The sequence below is a fragment of the Ochlerotatus camptorhynchus genome, unplaced genomic scaffold (assembly GCF_037179485.1).
Source record: "Ochlerotatus camptorhynchus isolate MF236.1 unplaced genomic scaffold, CSIRO-AGI_Acam_v1.1 ptg000443l, whole genome shotgun sequence".
In the NCBI taxonomy this organism is placed as follows: Eukaryota; Metazoa; Arthropoda; class Insecta; order Diptera; family Culicidae; genus Ochlerotatus; species Ochlerotatus camptorhynchus.
Genome location: NW_027040929.1, coordinates 2844741 through 2860414, shown reverse-complemented (window position 1 = coordinate 2860414; position 15674 = coordinate 2844741). Strand labels below are relative to the sequence as shown.

The 15674-nt window shown below is 38.7% G+C and overlaps 1 protein-coding gene and 1 pseudogene across 1 annotated transcript in view; one reads left to right on the top strand and one right to left on the bottom strand.

Annotated features, from left to right (window-relative positions):
- LOC135711808 (myosin-G heavy chain) overlaps positions 1-15674 on the top strand; it is a 338190-nt gene that overhangs the window by 19763 nt on the left and 302753 nt on the right. The gene's annotated exons all lie outside the window — the stretch shown is intronic.
- On the bottom strand, positions 3553-10152 carry LOC135711812 (nose resistant to fluoxetine protein 6-like; annotated as a pseudogene).

The window sequence follows — 15674 nt, the reverse complement described above, 5'->3', positions numbered from 1 at the left end:
CGTAAATGCCTCTGCTTACGGGTCCACCGGTGGCCTTTCATACAACGATATTGTGAATTCAGATCGGTAGCTCAAATTGATTTTGCTATTAAGTGGAGCTGCATACAAGACAAAGATCTTCGAAGGGATAGTGGCCACCTTACATACATACATTTATGCATGAACCTTTTATGATTATTTTATGGATATACCGTATGCGTGATAATGTTTGCAGCATTGAGAAATGTCAAAATTTAAAAAAATCTAAAAAATTTCGTTTTCGAGTTTTTCTTATTTATTCAAAGGGGAGATGTCTCTCAGAGTGTTAATTATGTTAATCATCGATCGAGTTTCCACTTGCTGCAATTACAGCCTTCACACGCTTCCGGAATGCACGACAGGTACTAATAATGTAGTCTGGATCCATTTCTCTCCAGGTACGGGTCAATGTTTGTCTGAGGTTTGCTGTACTCGGATGGCGTTTAGAACAGGCCTTGGCCTTCATGACGTGCCATATTGAGTAATCCAGCGATTAAGATCGGGGCTGGATGGTGGCCACATATCCTTCGGCCAGAACGGAAGATTTTCCTGCAACCACTTCTGAGTGCGGTTCGAGGTGTGTCACGGAGCCCCATCTTGTTGAAATACAACATTTAGCTTCGGACCGTACTGTTCTTTGATCCACGGAAGAACATACTTACTTAAAATCCCGATGTAGGCCTCCGTGTTGACCTTGTTGCCTTCTGGAATGAACACCGGGTTCATTTTTTTGCCATCGGAAGCCACCAGTCCAAACACCATAACGCTAGCAGGATGCTTGGTCAGATACACGTTCTTGTGCTCGTTGGACACATCTTTTACCGGAAGACAACTAATATACCGGTCGGTTCTGGAATTTGATACGGGATCGACGGTAAATATGCTCTCGTCGGTGAACAGGATTACCGAATTTTTTCGCTTAAGGATGTTCAATATTTTCTTGCACCGTTCGACTCGTAGCTCCCGGATGCGGTTGGTAATCATGTGAGTTTTTTTCCGTGCCCTCGACTTCGCCCCGCAAACTTCTTTTACGATCTTCCGTGCCGTAAAGTCACTGATTCCTTTGCCATTTTCCTTATTGAACGCACTGGATTCACCCGAATCTTCCTTTTGGTAGCAGCGATAACCCTTGGAACCCGAGCTGACCTCGGACGACCTGTGGCCACCTTCGCGGATAGTTGTCCTTTCTTTTATCGGTCTAAAACCCTTTTGACGGACCACCGGGACACTCTCACGGCGATTGAAATGTCTTTTTGCGACAATATGCTGCCACTTCGTCATGGTGCAACTGTCAAACTAATAGCGAATTCGTTTATTATCGGGGTTAACACCAGTTCCAACCCAGTGCGAAACCGAACTTTTTGTCAGTGTGAACCTCAACCTGAGCTAGGTTTTAAAAACAAACGAGCAAACTGACGTTTGTCAAAAAACAAGCAGACCCAATCTTGATACCCGATCCAGGTTGGAACTGAATAATAAACGAATTCGCTATAAGTAAATCATTTTCTTTCATACACAGCCTACTACGGTATGAGCTATAGGTTACGTGCATGCAAAGAAAACCAAGGCATTGTATGCACAGGTGAAACGGGAACCTTATTTGTACGATGGTACAAACATTATCACGCATACGGTTGTCTGTTAATTGAGCGCTTTCTAAGGCTGTACCATTTTTGCATTAACACTCCGAATACGATGCCTCCGAAAAGCGTGTAACGGCAAGTTTGAAATGGCATAACTTAGCCATTTCTTGATGAATTTCAAAAATTGTGGTACTTCTAGAATTCCTAGGTTCTGTAGATTATTTTGATTGTAGAAAATTTAAAAATAGGGTTGTCTACTTTATTCAAAAGCGAAAAGAGTCGTTACACGTTTTTTTAAAGGAGTGTTTATAGGTTTTGCAAGTGGCCTAAGATCCATAAATTAGATTAATGGGCTCACATGTTCATAATTAGCTATAATACAGTCATGGTTCCTATATAAGGATCCTGGAGACAACGGAACGGTCCTCCGGAAGATTCAAAACATCCGTAAAATTGGTCAATGCACGAAACTGATCCTAGAGTTCCGAGGTTTTTTTGAAAACATTAGGAACTGTAATATAAGAAAGAATTTGGATTCATGACATAAACACGGACCCTTATGGCCATGGGAGCGTGATATAAGAAATAATTTTGGGTCGTGACATAAAAATGGGCCCGGATGGCCATGGGATCATCCTCCGAAAGATCCATGAAACTGATCCTAGAGCTCTGCAGTTTATTTCAATAAATATTAGGAACTGTGTTATAAGAATGAATTTGGGGTCGTGACATAAACATGAACCTGACTGGCCATTGGACAGTCATTTGAAAGATCCGGAACATCCGTAAAAGTGTTTCATACATGAGACTGTGAAAAAACTGTGATTTTTTCGAAAACTTCACAGTTTGAAGTGTTTTCGAGAAAACCGCGAAGTTCTAGATGCATCGATGCACCACTTTTACGGATCTTCCGGAAGACGGTTTCATGGTCATTCGGGTCCATGTTTTGTTACGACCCCAAATTATTTATTATACCACAGTTCCACGTGTTTTCGAAAACACCGGGGACTCATAGATCAGTTTTCTGGATTGACCATTTTACAGATGTTCCAGATATTCTGACGACGATCCCATGGCCATGCAGGTATATGTTTATGTCATGACCCCAAATTCTTTCTTATATCACTGTTCCTAATGTTTTTGAAAAAAACTGCAGAGCTCTAGGATCAGTTTCAATGGTTGACCTCTTTAATGGATGTTCTGGACCTACAAGAAGACGGCCTCATGGCCACCCGGGTCCGTGTTTATGTCATGAACCCAAATTCTTTCTTATATCACAGTTCCTAATATTAAAAAAAAAACGCAAAACTCTAGGATCAGTTTCGTGTATTGACAACTTTTACGGATGTTCCGGATCTTTCGGAGGACAGTCTCATGGCTATCAGGGTCCATGTTTGTCACGACCCCAAATTCTTTCTTATATTACATTTCCACGTGTTTTCGAAAAAACTGCGGAGCTCTAGAATAAGTTTCATGGATGGACCACTTTTATGGATGTTTCGGATCTTCCGGAGGATGGTACTATGGCCATCCAGGTCCAGGTTTATGTCATGATTCCAAATGATTTCTTATATCACAATTCCTAATGCTTTCGAAAAAACTGCGGAGTTCTAAGATCAGTTTCATGGGTTGACCATTTTTCAGTTCTTCCGGAGGACAGTCCCAGCTCTTCCGGAGGACAGTCCCATGGCCTTCTAGGTACATGTTTATATCATGATCCCTAATTAATTTATATATGACAGTTCCAAGTGTTTCCGAAAAAAATACCGTGGAGGTCTAGGATCAGTTTCATAGATTGAACACTTTTCCGGATGTTCCGGATCTTCCGGAGGACGGTCCGATGGCCATCCTGGTCCATGTTTATGTTATGAACCCAAATTCTTTTTTATATCACAGTTCGTTATGTTTTAGAAAAAAACCGCGGAGTTCTAGGATCAGGTTTATGGATAGATCACTTGTACGGATGTTCCAGATCTTTCAAGGACGGTTCCGTTATCTCCAGGTTCCATATATTGGAACCATGACTGTATTCTGGTTAAATAAGAAAATTTGTGCCCATTAATCTAAATTATGGATCTTAAGTCACTTACAAAACCCATGAAGGCGATTTAAAAAAAAACGTGTAACGACTCTTTTCGTTTTAAAAAAGTAAACGACCCTATCTACAATCTTTCTGCAATTAAAATAATCTACCGAGGCTAAGTTATGTCATTGAAAACTTGCTGTTACATGTTTTTCGGAGGCTTCGTAATCGGCGTAAAGTATTTTACCCACCGTATTCGGAGTGTTAATGTGGCAAGAACCAGACCTAGAATCGAACCCCGTACAAGCTTTCAAAATCAACTGTTCTAAACTTTGTGCTACTTCCACATTCAATACTATATGCCCAAGGAAGTAATGAAAAATCAAATCCCGAAAGATTTTTTTGACGGTCAGACTTGGTGTAATATCGTAACTGAACTAACATGGCTATATGAGACTCCTAATAACAGCGGTATCAAAACGAATACTGTATCGATTCTCAATTGTGTTGGAGTTATACGACATACCACAATAGATAAGTTTTCATGGAACGAACTGTTGGTTCTGAATTCAGTTGTGTTTACGCCATTTTAGCGTTTTGAAGTTTATTCTGATTTATCAATGTAAGCCTTCAGAGGGTCGCAAGTTTAAGGACTTTCTCAAAGTATTTAAGTATCTTTGTTTCATATTGTCATGCAGAGGAATCATACGAATTGTTTAATATTAAATTCTACTTAGATCTATACGATAACAAATGTCATGGTGCTTAGGGAATATCTACCTAATACAATTGAGACCATAACGTAGACGTATACCCTCTTTGTAATGTTCGTAACTCCATATAGCTGATCACAAATCCTGCAGACCCCCTAAAATGTTACGTCATTTATGCAGGGATCTCGGTTTAGGATTACTGAGAGGTTTCAGCAATAAATTGTTTCCTAGCTAATTATCGACATCACAGAAGTGCATTACCGCTTTGCATCTCCGAAGAATTTTTATGTTTAACTGAAAATGTGGAACTATAATGAGCATATCTTGTATTAGATTTTCATTCTACTCATGATACGAACTTTTCATGTTTGCAAAAATCAGTTTCTGCAAAGCGGTGATTGGGAGCTCCAGAATCAAACATAAACCCAGAGCCATCAGGTAGGAGAGTACTACGCTAGAGATGAGAGACGTGGTCTGGTGAAATGAATAAAAAATTATCAGTGAAAGTATATACCAAGAGTTCATAGCTCGTCTTACCACTTTTGTGAGACTCAAATGCATCGGTGACCGTATGCTGTAAAGTGTAACTTTTACAATGAACAAATGGGACAGATAGGCTGAATAGGTGAGCCTTCCCAGTGGTTGGAAGATGGGATGGCTGTGAATTCGTTTCGTTGCCGGTTGTACTCCGAAGATGAGTCCTATCAGGAACAAGCAGGAGTAGACACCCCAGATGTTCTTCGACAGTGGGTAGAAGGCAGCCATCCACAACGATGGTTTCTCAAAGTCGTAGATGTAAAAAATTGAATTCAAAAGCAGAGTGCCGAATCCCAATGGGAACATCATGTACCAAACAATGCGGAACCACTACAATTGAAAACACATTTCATTGGGTTTGCTTGAAAAAATTCCAGATATTTACCATTTTCCTGCCGAAATCCGCATTCACCTTTCTTAGATGGAGGTAAAGGATTGCAGCTATGATTCCGATCAGGTAATTTCCGAGATTCATTTGAAGTGTAGTATAGGCATTTTTAAAAAACTGATCGTACAAGAAAAAGAATCGTCCACTTCTAATGAATGAAAGACAATGAGTCGGTAAATATTTGCAGTAATTGATAACAATACTTACTGTACCTTCAGCAGAAAAGTTCCATCCAGCTTGTCGTAGTAGACGAAAAAAGCAGGTACAATGAATGAGACTACAACAGCTCCCGTTAAAATTGGTGTAACGTATTTTTTGAAACGGATTATCGCTAGCAGTAGTAAATTGCCTAGAATGAACAGCTGAAAATCACATCCCATGTACCATGCGTGTACCATACACTGAAAAGGGAGTTCAAATATTATCACGGTACTTAGATCTAGATCAGAAGTGTTACATACATGTTCTTCAACGTTGTTGTAGTTGTTGATGTACAGCAAATTGGTCCACCAGTTCCTTCGGCAGAGAGCGCGCTCAGTTTCCCCTCTGATCTTCCACCAAGGCCCGTCCTGAAGCTTTGCCAACCACGTGGCATGGAGTAGAACCATGAACGCATAGACCGGTGTCAGTCAGATGTATCGGTAGAGGATGGCTTTCAGCACGAACGATATCCCAATGTGACTTTTTGCAAGCTTCAAGACCATCACTGCTAGCAGAAATGCACCCATGGCTAGAAATGATTGCACGAAGCGATTTCCTTCGCCGAGTAGCGTCATGAAAATGGTGTGGTTTGCCTAAAAGAAAATGAGCTGTTAATTAATTTGAATTCTATGTCAATTGATTTTTAGTTTCTGCGACGTAGACTTTGCTACGTCTTTATTTAATCTTTCATCTGATGCCAAGCTTTTGAGATTTTCCGCATTTCATATCTGAATGTTTTCTTTTTGTCAACAATTCAAAATTATTTGCTCAGCATCCCGAAGCGTTGGAGATTTTGTAAAGGTCTCCCAGTCTTGAATATATTCGAGTCTATGTTTTCAAAACGTGTTCCCAATTTGAAAGCTCATAAAAAACAAGTTCCAGAATCATAAAAAAAAAAAACATTCCAAACCATGCTGATCGCGTTGACTGGTTTCTTTTTTCTATCCTTAGTTCCGTAGTAAAGCTCGAAAACGTATTAAATAACCGTCAAGCGAAGGTGTAATTTAAAGCAGGTTGTGATAAATTTTGCTTCGCATAAATTAAACAATGAAGTCATGGCGTGTTAGCGGAATGCCTAAAAAATGCAAAAACGGTTATCTTCCATTTAAGTCCACTTAATTATTTTTTGCATCCATGAAAGATACGTACTTTGGCTAAAAATTTGCAATCTTTATCCCACTAAAGACTTATCAAAATCTAACCCACCTAGCTGCTAACCTAAATCTAAACGTGTACAACACGCGGTACCAGTCGCCATCATCGAGCAACCGCCAATACCTCCACGCAAGTAGCGAGTCACTAAGTTCCCATGCGCATGGTGAGTTAACGTCCCTTGCATAGCATAACCGCTAGCGTGGCCACTGTTCATTCAGCCGTTACCCTTGCCGATCCGTGCAAGAGCCGGTAACGCCAAACAACTTGTTTGTAGCACACACAACATGAACACCATTAAATGAACTACCGCCAAAAGAATGAAGAAGAAGATGGATAGCTAGAGGAAATGAATCCGAGGTAGACCTAGAATAATAATGTCGATAAATAGGAGTGATAGGGTAAATGTCGGCTTCGGCACCCATTGACTGTTTTCGGCAACCAAAATTTAAACGTTAATTTCACTATGTTTTCCCATCAACACACTTCCCTGAATGCATCCAAACGATTCTTTAGTCTTTCAGCTTCAATCTGATTTTATGTGTACGTCTGAGCAGTCCTGTTATGGCAGATTTTTATTCAAATGAAGCATACGTACTCTAAAATGGGGTTGATTTCAAGTTGCCGATAATAGAACAGCTGGTTAACACGCAGTTCTAATGGGAAGGCTGCCGACAATAGTCACACTCACCTGAGAAGTTTGGAGCGTTGTAAAAACGCTTTCAAACAGTTTTGAAGAATTCTGTCGATTAAAATGGATAGAGAAGCAAGCAGCAAATGAATGTAAACCAACAGTCACGTCATATATGTGCGTGACGCTGAGAAAATGCCAATAGAAGTGTGGACACTGCTTAGATTGACGAGAATACGTAAATTCCCCTAAATGAACATGCTTTTTTTTAAATAAAATAGGGGAAATGGCTCTAATGTTGGCCTATGGATCTAACTTTGGGACCATCGCTAAAAATCTGCTATTGATCAATTTTATCTAAACGAACGCGTCATTGGGACGGTACTAATGGATATTTTTGGTTGCTATTGAAAATTTAGTCGATTTCTGAATTTATGTATGGGCCCAAATTAGGGACACTTAGGCCGACATTACATACAAATTACATCATATTTTCAAATATATTTTTCGGAACATCAAAATACGATCAAAATATGAACTGAACAAAAAAAAAAAAAAAAACGGAATATCAAAATATGTTATCAACATGATTTCAGAAACATAATTTGCTATTATTTGATAATATTTTGATATCGGACATTGCTTGAGTAGCCACTGTTTAGAAAATTTGATTTTTCCATTGTTTTTCGAGATGAATAGATCATTGCTATACTAACTTCGTTAGACAGTTGATGAAGAATCTACCAAATTCCCTGAAGAAACTACCCAAGTAACCACTAAGCCCGCTAACTACCCGATAATCGCCCTTTTAGCGATGAAAGGTAAATAGAGAGTTTCCAAACTTTATATCACTCGTATATCAGCCTTACATTGCAAAAAAGGCAATAAGCGGACTTGTTGGTTACTTGGATACCCTTTTAAAATTACGTTTACACACATCTATTAAAAAACGCAGGGTTTCGGTAGGTTTGATCCACTGTGGAATCCACTCCACGCATTAATAGGTGCAGGGTTGCTTCCACTCACTTGCTATCAAAATTTTTTTTTTGGAATTATGAAATCATAAGATGGTATAATGATAATTAGTACTTGTAAGTTACAAGACGAGTTTGTGAAGTATGTGTTTGACACATAAAATCTGTTAATATTGCTTTCAGTGCATCACAATCAGCGATCTTACGATTCGTGAGCGCACACTCTGAGTGAACGCTCACGAATCATAAGATCGCTGATTATGACGCTCTGAAAGCGAAATTTACAGGTTTTATGAGACAAACACATACTTTACACCCTCTTCTTGTTGCTTATAAGTATAACGTATCATTACATCATCTAATTATTGCATAATTCCAAAAAGTATTTTTGTTATAGCTAGTGAGTGAAAGCAACCCTGAATAGGTGTAAATCGAAACGCAGCTAATTTTAAACACATCTTATCACACAAAGAAATCCACGCTTAATATACCGTCACGGTACGTTTACTCTTTTACACACGGCTTAGAGGTGATCGGTAGCACCGAAAGCATCTGGCTGAATGTTACATACATAAAATTAGTAAACCAACCAACAAACCAACCACGACAAAGGTCGTTGCGGCACGTGATGCACCGATTGACAGAAACAGCCATACACTAACTCACCATTTCCATCCTTCTGGGATTTTGCATTGCCAGGTAGTTGAAGGTCGAAAACACGTGCCCGAATATGACAAGACACATTGCCCAGAAGCGAACGGCTTGAAAAATACGCAGATCCTTGTCCAGTGGGTCTTGCGAGCGGGACGTCAGTCGGTACCAATTCCGAAGGAGTGAAAACGATACGAGTAGGATTTTCTCTGTGGGCGAAACATTTTCAAGTGAGCATTTCAATGGAACTAAAAAGATACTTACTTCGGGTATCTAAATCACGTTTGTAATGGGTGATGTCTTGTCTGCTGTTGTAGCCTTGGTCGTACCAACTGGATAGAATCACCAAGAGAACTAGGACTACAAGCACCGCTAGGAAGAAGTTGTCCAACAGATCTAGGAATGGCGAATATATTTGTTATATGTGTGGAAAGCTCGTTCCATGGAAAAAGGAACATACCAACGTCCTGAGGTTGATTGCTTTTGTCACATGCTTCAATTTCAGTGTAAGCACTCAACCGATAACTTTCGTTGAGCTTGTAGTTGACGCAAATGTCCACTAACTCCCCATATGTTGCACGATTTGTCTCCGAGTCTTTGAGGAGTGTTGTGTCATGAATGTACTATAATAGTGTAATTTTTTTTAGGTTATTGAAGATAAGAGAAATAATTTGAGGCTTACAGTGAAATCGATTGGAAACTTTGCCACCTTCAAAGCCTGTCTCGTGGCATTTGGTAATCGTTGAACCAACTTCTGGCATTTGTTCAGGCAAATTCCACGATCTAACAATGCATGATTGTGATGCCTTTGATCGTCGGAGAAATCCTGACCAATTGAATAAGGTGTTGGGAAAAGAATTTTGAATCCAATGTTTGAGTCCTGACCTTAATCAAATTCCATAGATCTGAACTGTTGTCCGGCTTGATGACCACCCGTGTCATGCAAAAGACAGCGATCTCGCCTGGAACGGTTCCTTCCATACACTGATCGTAATTGTCTGTTTCGGCCAACTTCGGCATTCGATGATACTGGGATACTGAGGAAACAAAACTTTCAATTATCTGAAAGCACTGAATCTTGTTGTTCATTCATAATTAAATTATTATTTTGTTACTGTTCCAGATTTCTTGAAGGTCCTTCAAAATCGTCACATTTGTTATCAATAATTACTTAATCACGGCTATGTAGAAACGATTCTTACATTCGAGGAATTCACCATTGCAACCTTCTAACAGGATCAACAAAAAAAGTGTACTAATAAACTTCACAATTTTCACCATACTTCTGCAGCTCAGTTACTGAAGTGAAACATTTGTTTCAGTATCCACAAGTTTTAATTTCAGCCACCTGCTGTCGTCCGCTGCTATCAATAGACTGATCGGTACGGTCTTGATAGCTGTAAGAAAATGCTTCAGCAAAATCATGATCTCTGCTCACAATCACTTGGAACAGGTTTTGCTAAATTTGCACATGTCTACGAGTTGTTTGTTGTATTAGTTTTGATGTTAGTTTGCAACGGCTTTCGGTGATTTTTCGGATGCCCAAAGTCTGAATGAAAGTGGTAAATCAAAAACGTGCACTGATATCGCGACCAACCATTCATTTCAGTTTGTTTTACTGATCTGAACATGTCGTATGTTTGTATTTAATTGATGTTTTAAATCTAGACTTAAAGTTATTGAACCGAATACTCGCGGTCGTCTCGAGGTTAGTGGAGATTTACAGTTGTATGGGGTGTTTACATCTGTGCTCCTGAAATTTCATGCTGGTAGACGCTGATGCCCTGTTTACATTATGCTAGTGAGCTTTTTTGCTAGCAGCTAGCTCATTAGCGCTAGTGAAATAGCATAAGTGTAAACACCCCATTATGGATGGGGTGAGGGTGAAGGAGGTTTGAAATGTGAAATACGATACAACTGTTTCATTATTCCTAAAACATGAACTTATTCCTAATCAACTTGATATAAGCAGGAATTGACACATTTCGCGCCAAATCATATTCGGAGTTGGCAGCACCCTCTCATATTTCAATGAAACTTTCTGGACGTGTGGACCTTGACTTAAAAAGCCCCTTTAGTATACTTAGTTTTTCTAAAATTTATCTAAACTATCATTTGAGCAGGGCCAAACTTTTATTTTTTTATTGAATTAAAAAAATATATAATGGAAAAATGACAACTCCTACAAAAAAGTGTATGGATGTCTTTTAGGAAATTGTCCAAGTTTTCGAATAAAAATACTGAAAAAAGTAAGAGGTTGTATCCAAGACACGACCATATATTTGACGCAGGATTACGAAAGGCAGTTATTATTATTATTATTATTTATTAGTGACACTTTATCACTTCTGTGACATTCGTGTCTCAAAAGGCAGTTATGATGGCATAGAAAAAGTATAGTAAAAATTAAATTGACTACTTAACTCGTTATCAGTGATAAATTTCGATAGGTTGAATTTCGGAAGCAATTTGAGAGTTCTGTTTGTGAGTTGCTCTGTCGATGTTCATGTAGTATAAAGCAATCCTGGACAATATGTCTTGAATTCAAGCTCTTACTCTTTAGTTTACTCTTTTATTAGTCGTTTGTGGTCCTGAAAAAGGACCGATGCGTTGGAAGCTAGTTAAGAACATTACGGTGGAAATTTTACCTCGATATTTTTGGAAATGATAGCGGTGCAGAAATTAAATATGTAGGGAAAATGGATGTAATGTCGACCTAAATGCCCCTAATTTGGGCCCATATAGCAATCGACTAAATTTTCAATGGCGACCAAAAATATCCATTAGAACCGTCCTAATGACGCGTTCATCTAGATAAAATTGAGGCCAACATTAGAGCCATTTCCCCTATTAGGGAAAACACTTCAATTACAGAATTTGAGCTTACCAGACGGTACCTACGTTTATACTTTTGATGCAAATTTAAAACCCCTTCTATTAAGAGAATTCGGCAAGGTTATTTGTTGGCATAATGCTCTTAATAGAAGGGGCTTAAAATTTCCACCAAAAGGCATAAAGATCGGTACCGTCTGGCATGCTCAGTGCTTGGTATCAATATTCGGCGACTGTGTTAGGGAAACCACTTTTCCCATCAAGGAAACGCCTCGTTTTTTGATGACAGAATTACGCATTTACGTGCACAAAACGCACGGAATTTTTGTTTTATTCAATAGATAATAAAAAAGCTCAAATTTTTCCAATCACGATCAATCATATAAATTCAAGATTTTTTTTTTTGCTTTTTTAACCGTCCTGGAGAAAACCTTACGCAGTGTCTCTGGTTAATTGACATGGTCATGTGGTATTCGGTCATTGCGAGAATTTGTGTGTACCACTTCAATACTGTTACGCATTTGACGACAAACGTTTGGTTGCTGGGTACATTATCAAAGAGCTTTGGGGGTGATGTGGCTGGCAGAAAGGCGAGCGAACGTTCAATGAAAATGAACTCTAAAACAACAACAATTTATAGTGCTCCTAAAAAGGACCGTTTTGTCGTAATGGTTGAGTAATGCTGAGCTATTTGGGTGTTCAACACGGATGAGGCTAGCGAGCTGTATGTTGTTTGGAACGATGGTAACGCGCTTGGCATAGATAACCCACAGCGACTCACGAAGAAACTGATTTCGATCCATAGCGGTGCGGGTTCTTCCTCCTTCTATGGATCCTCATGTGGGCTCGCTGCTTGCAGGCTGCCTTTCGTTTTGTCCTGGAGAACAATGTTAACGGTACACGCTGAAAGCACTGCTACTGCTGCTGACACCGACGACCGGACACCACCACACGCGTAGATTGAATGAGCGCCGTTCAGTGAGACAGGATCGAATTCGACTTTTAAATCTGTGTTAGGGAATGCGCTGTTTGCAGGCAAAAGGTGATAATTTTGATCACCATTGCAACAGTTGGACATTTGTGTATTTTTCAATAGTTAGCTATTGAAAATTAATAAAGTGTTTAGTTTAGCAGATTGGTAGATACATTTCTAATCGATTGGCTTGTATAGAATTAAAATACATCTGCTATTGACAGAGTTAAATGGGATCAAAACCTGACCTCTTTTCGTAATGCGGTCGATTTTGGTTTTTTTGGATTTTGCACCCCCAATATGTTGCTGAAATACGTAATCCTACGTCAAAAAAAACCATTTGAGACCTAAACTGAAAAAAACGATTTTAAAATTTTAATTTTATTTAAAAAATAATAGCTATGTCGCATAAAATTTTGCCTCAAGTTTTCTAACAAAAACTTTTTCATGTCTGAACTGATTTTTTTTTAACGAACCATTTTCAAACAAAAATAAATCAGTAAAGGTTATAATCATATCAGAATCCAATTAAGCTCAATTTGCAAGTCAATTTTAAATAATCAGCAACTAAGTTCACCTTGATTAATCAAGAATTACGAAAAGGGCTCGTATAAAATAGATCTTGTTCACGGGACAAGACGGGAACCTTCTATATAGTTAATTTGTTAAGTAAAAGCAAACAATTCAAAATGAATGTCACACTAACGCCACCTAAACTCATTACCTTAGGATAGGTCTTGTCGATTTGAACAACTTTACCGAAGACGGGAACCTTCTATCTAGTACAGGGGTTTTCAATCTTTTCCGTTTCATTCCTTCTTTTTGAAAATTCGCAAACCACCACATGTACACTACCGATCATAAGTTTAAGGACACCCCCAAAAAACCATGCAAATATGTTTTGTTCAATGATCTCTCATTTTACGATCAATTTTCGATCTCCAAAGTTTATTTGAATGGTATGAATGGTATAGCGTAAGTGTTCTACTACTACTTTTATTTCAAAATTTGGCCAACCCAATTCTGAGAAAATCAGCCACGATTCTTAAGAGTAAATTTTGAAAAATATTGTTACTTTGGGTGAACTTTTAGCACACAAAATTTGAAAATTACGAGGAAAGTTTCATTCAATACCTTTCAAATGATCTAAAGAGAACGAAAATTGGACGTATTATGACAGAGATATGAACATAACAAATTTGTCATGTTTTTTTGGAGGTGTCCTTAAACTTATGATCAGGAGTGTAGAAACTAATATCGAATAATTACACCCAACACAAGATTTTGACATTTTAATTAAAAAAAATCGAATCCTTAATTGATTAAAATATAGGAAAATATTATTTTTTTTCCTTGTCGGGTATTTTTATCACTGTGACCATTTTGCTCATCTATTGTGATATATTCCCCATTTTTTTTCTTAAGCTTTATCAAGATGCCATATCACTATTATTAGGAGTGATCGCCATCGTTTAACTAATAGAATTATCCCAGCACGGCATTATACTTAGAATAAAGTGCACTGCCGTACTGGGAGTTGTTCTCCAAATGTCAAAGGGTTCTATCAGCGCCTTGTCGAAGAACTTACGCCTTTTATAGAAAATTTCCGGACACTGGCATAGCAAATGTTCCGAGTCTTCCTTTTCTATGCCACAGAAGCGACATACATCATCTTGAAGTTTTCCAATCAGCTTTAAGTGATAACGGCTCGGACAATGACCTGTTATAAGACCTGCATATATACTAAGATCTTTCTTAGAAAGTTCCAGGATTTTGTGCGTCACAGAAATGTTTGGATTAATAAATCGCTTCGACTGCCTAGCAATGGAAGTGTTCTTCCAGTTTGCCTCCACTTTTGAAGATTCCCACGCTTTTAGCTCCATTCTAAGAGATGCAGCCGATAAGCCACAAAAGGGCTCTGACCCGATGAACTAATGAGAATGTCCGAGTCTTGCTCTTTCAGTTGACTTGATTATAACAAGACAATTTTTGAAGTGATTGAACACAATCTCAGACAAGTTTTGATGTACATGTCGCTGACTTTAAAGCATTTAGACCAGCTTGACTGTCGGACATGACACATATATTTGAACTTTTATAGTTTCTACGCAAACACTCTAAAATTGCTTGGATTTCAGCTTGGACCACAGTTGGCCATCTGTTCATAGGAACCGATATTTCTATCTCTGGGCCAGTTACTCCTGCTCCCTCTTGATTGATCAATCTTGAACCATCTGTAGAAAAAACAACCGATCCTGAACGAAGAACCGGGCCACCAAATTGCCTTGAATTACGCCCAGGGTCAACTACTTGAAAAAGTCGATTGAAATTGTATCTTTTCTCCATCCAGTCTTCGTTGTTCCTTCCTAGAGAGTTGATACTAACCGTTTTTAGAATCCTAAGATGTCCTCTAAGGTCTCCTTCAAAGAGTTTCACTGACCTTGTAATCAGGGTTACTTCCACTCAATTGCTATAAAAAAATGTTTTTCAGAATTATGAAATCACGAGATGGTATAGTGATAATTAGTACTTGTAAGTTACAAGATGAGGACGTGAAGTATGTGTTTGACACATAACATCTGTCAATATTGCTTTCAGTGCGTCACAGTCAGCGATTTTACGACTCGTGAGTGCTCACTCTGAGTGAACGCTCACGAATCATAAGATAGCTTATTGTGACGCTCTGAAAGCGAAATTGACAGGTTTAATGAGTCAAACACATACTTTACACCCTCTTCTCGTTACCTACAAGTAGGGTTGCTTCCACTCACTTGCTATAAAAAAAATATTTTTCGGAATTATGCAATCATTTGATGTTATAATGATATGTTGTACTAGTAAGTAACAAGAAACCCTCTTCTTGGTTATCATTCTTTACTCCCTCGTAAAGAATGTGTTTGACTTATAAAACCTGTCAATTCCGCTTTCAGAGCGTCACAATCAGCGATCTTATGATTCGTGAGCGTTCACTCAGAGTGTGCGCTCACGAGTCGTAAGA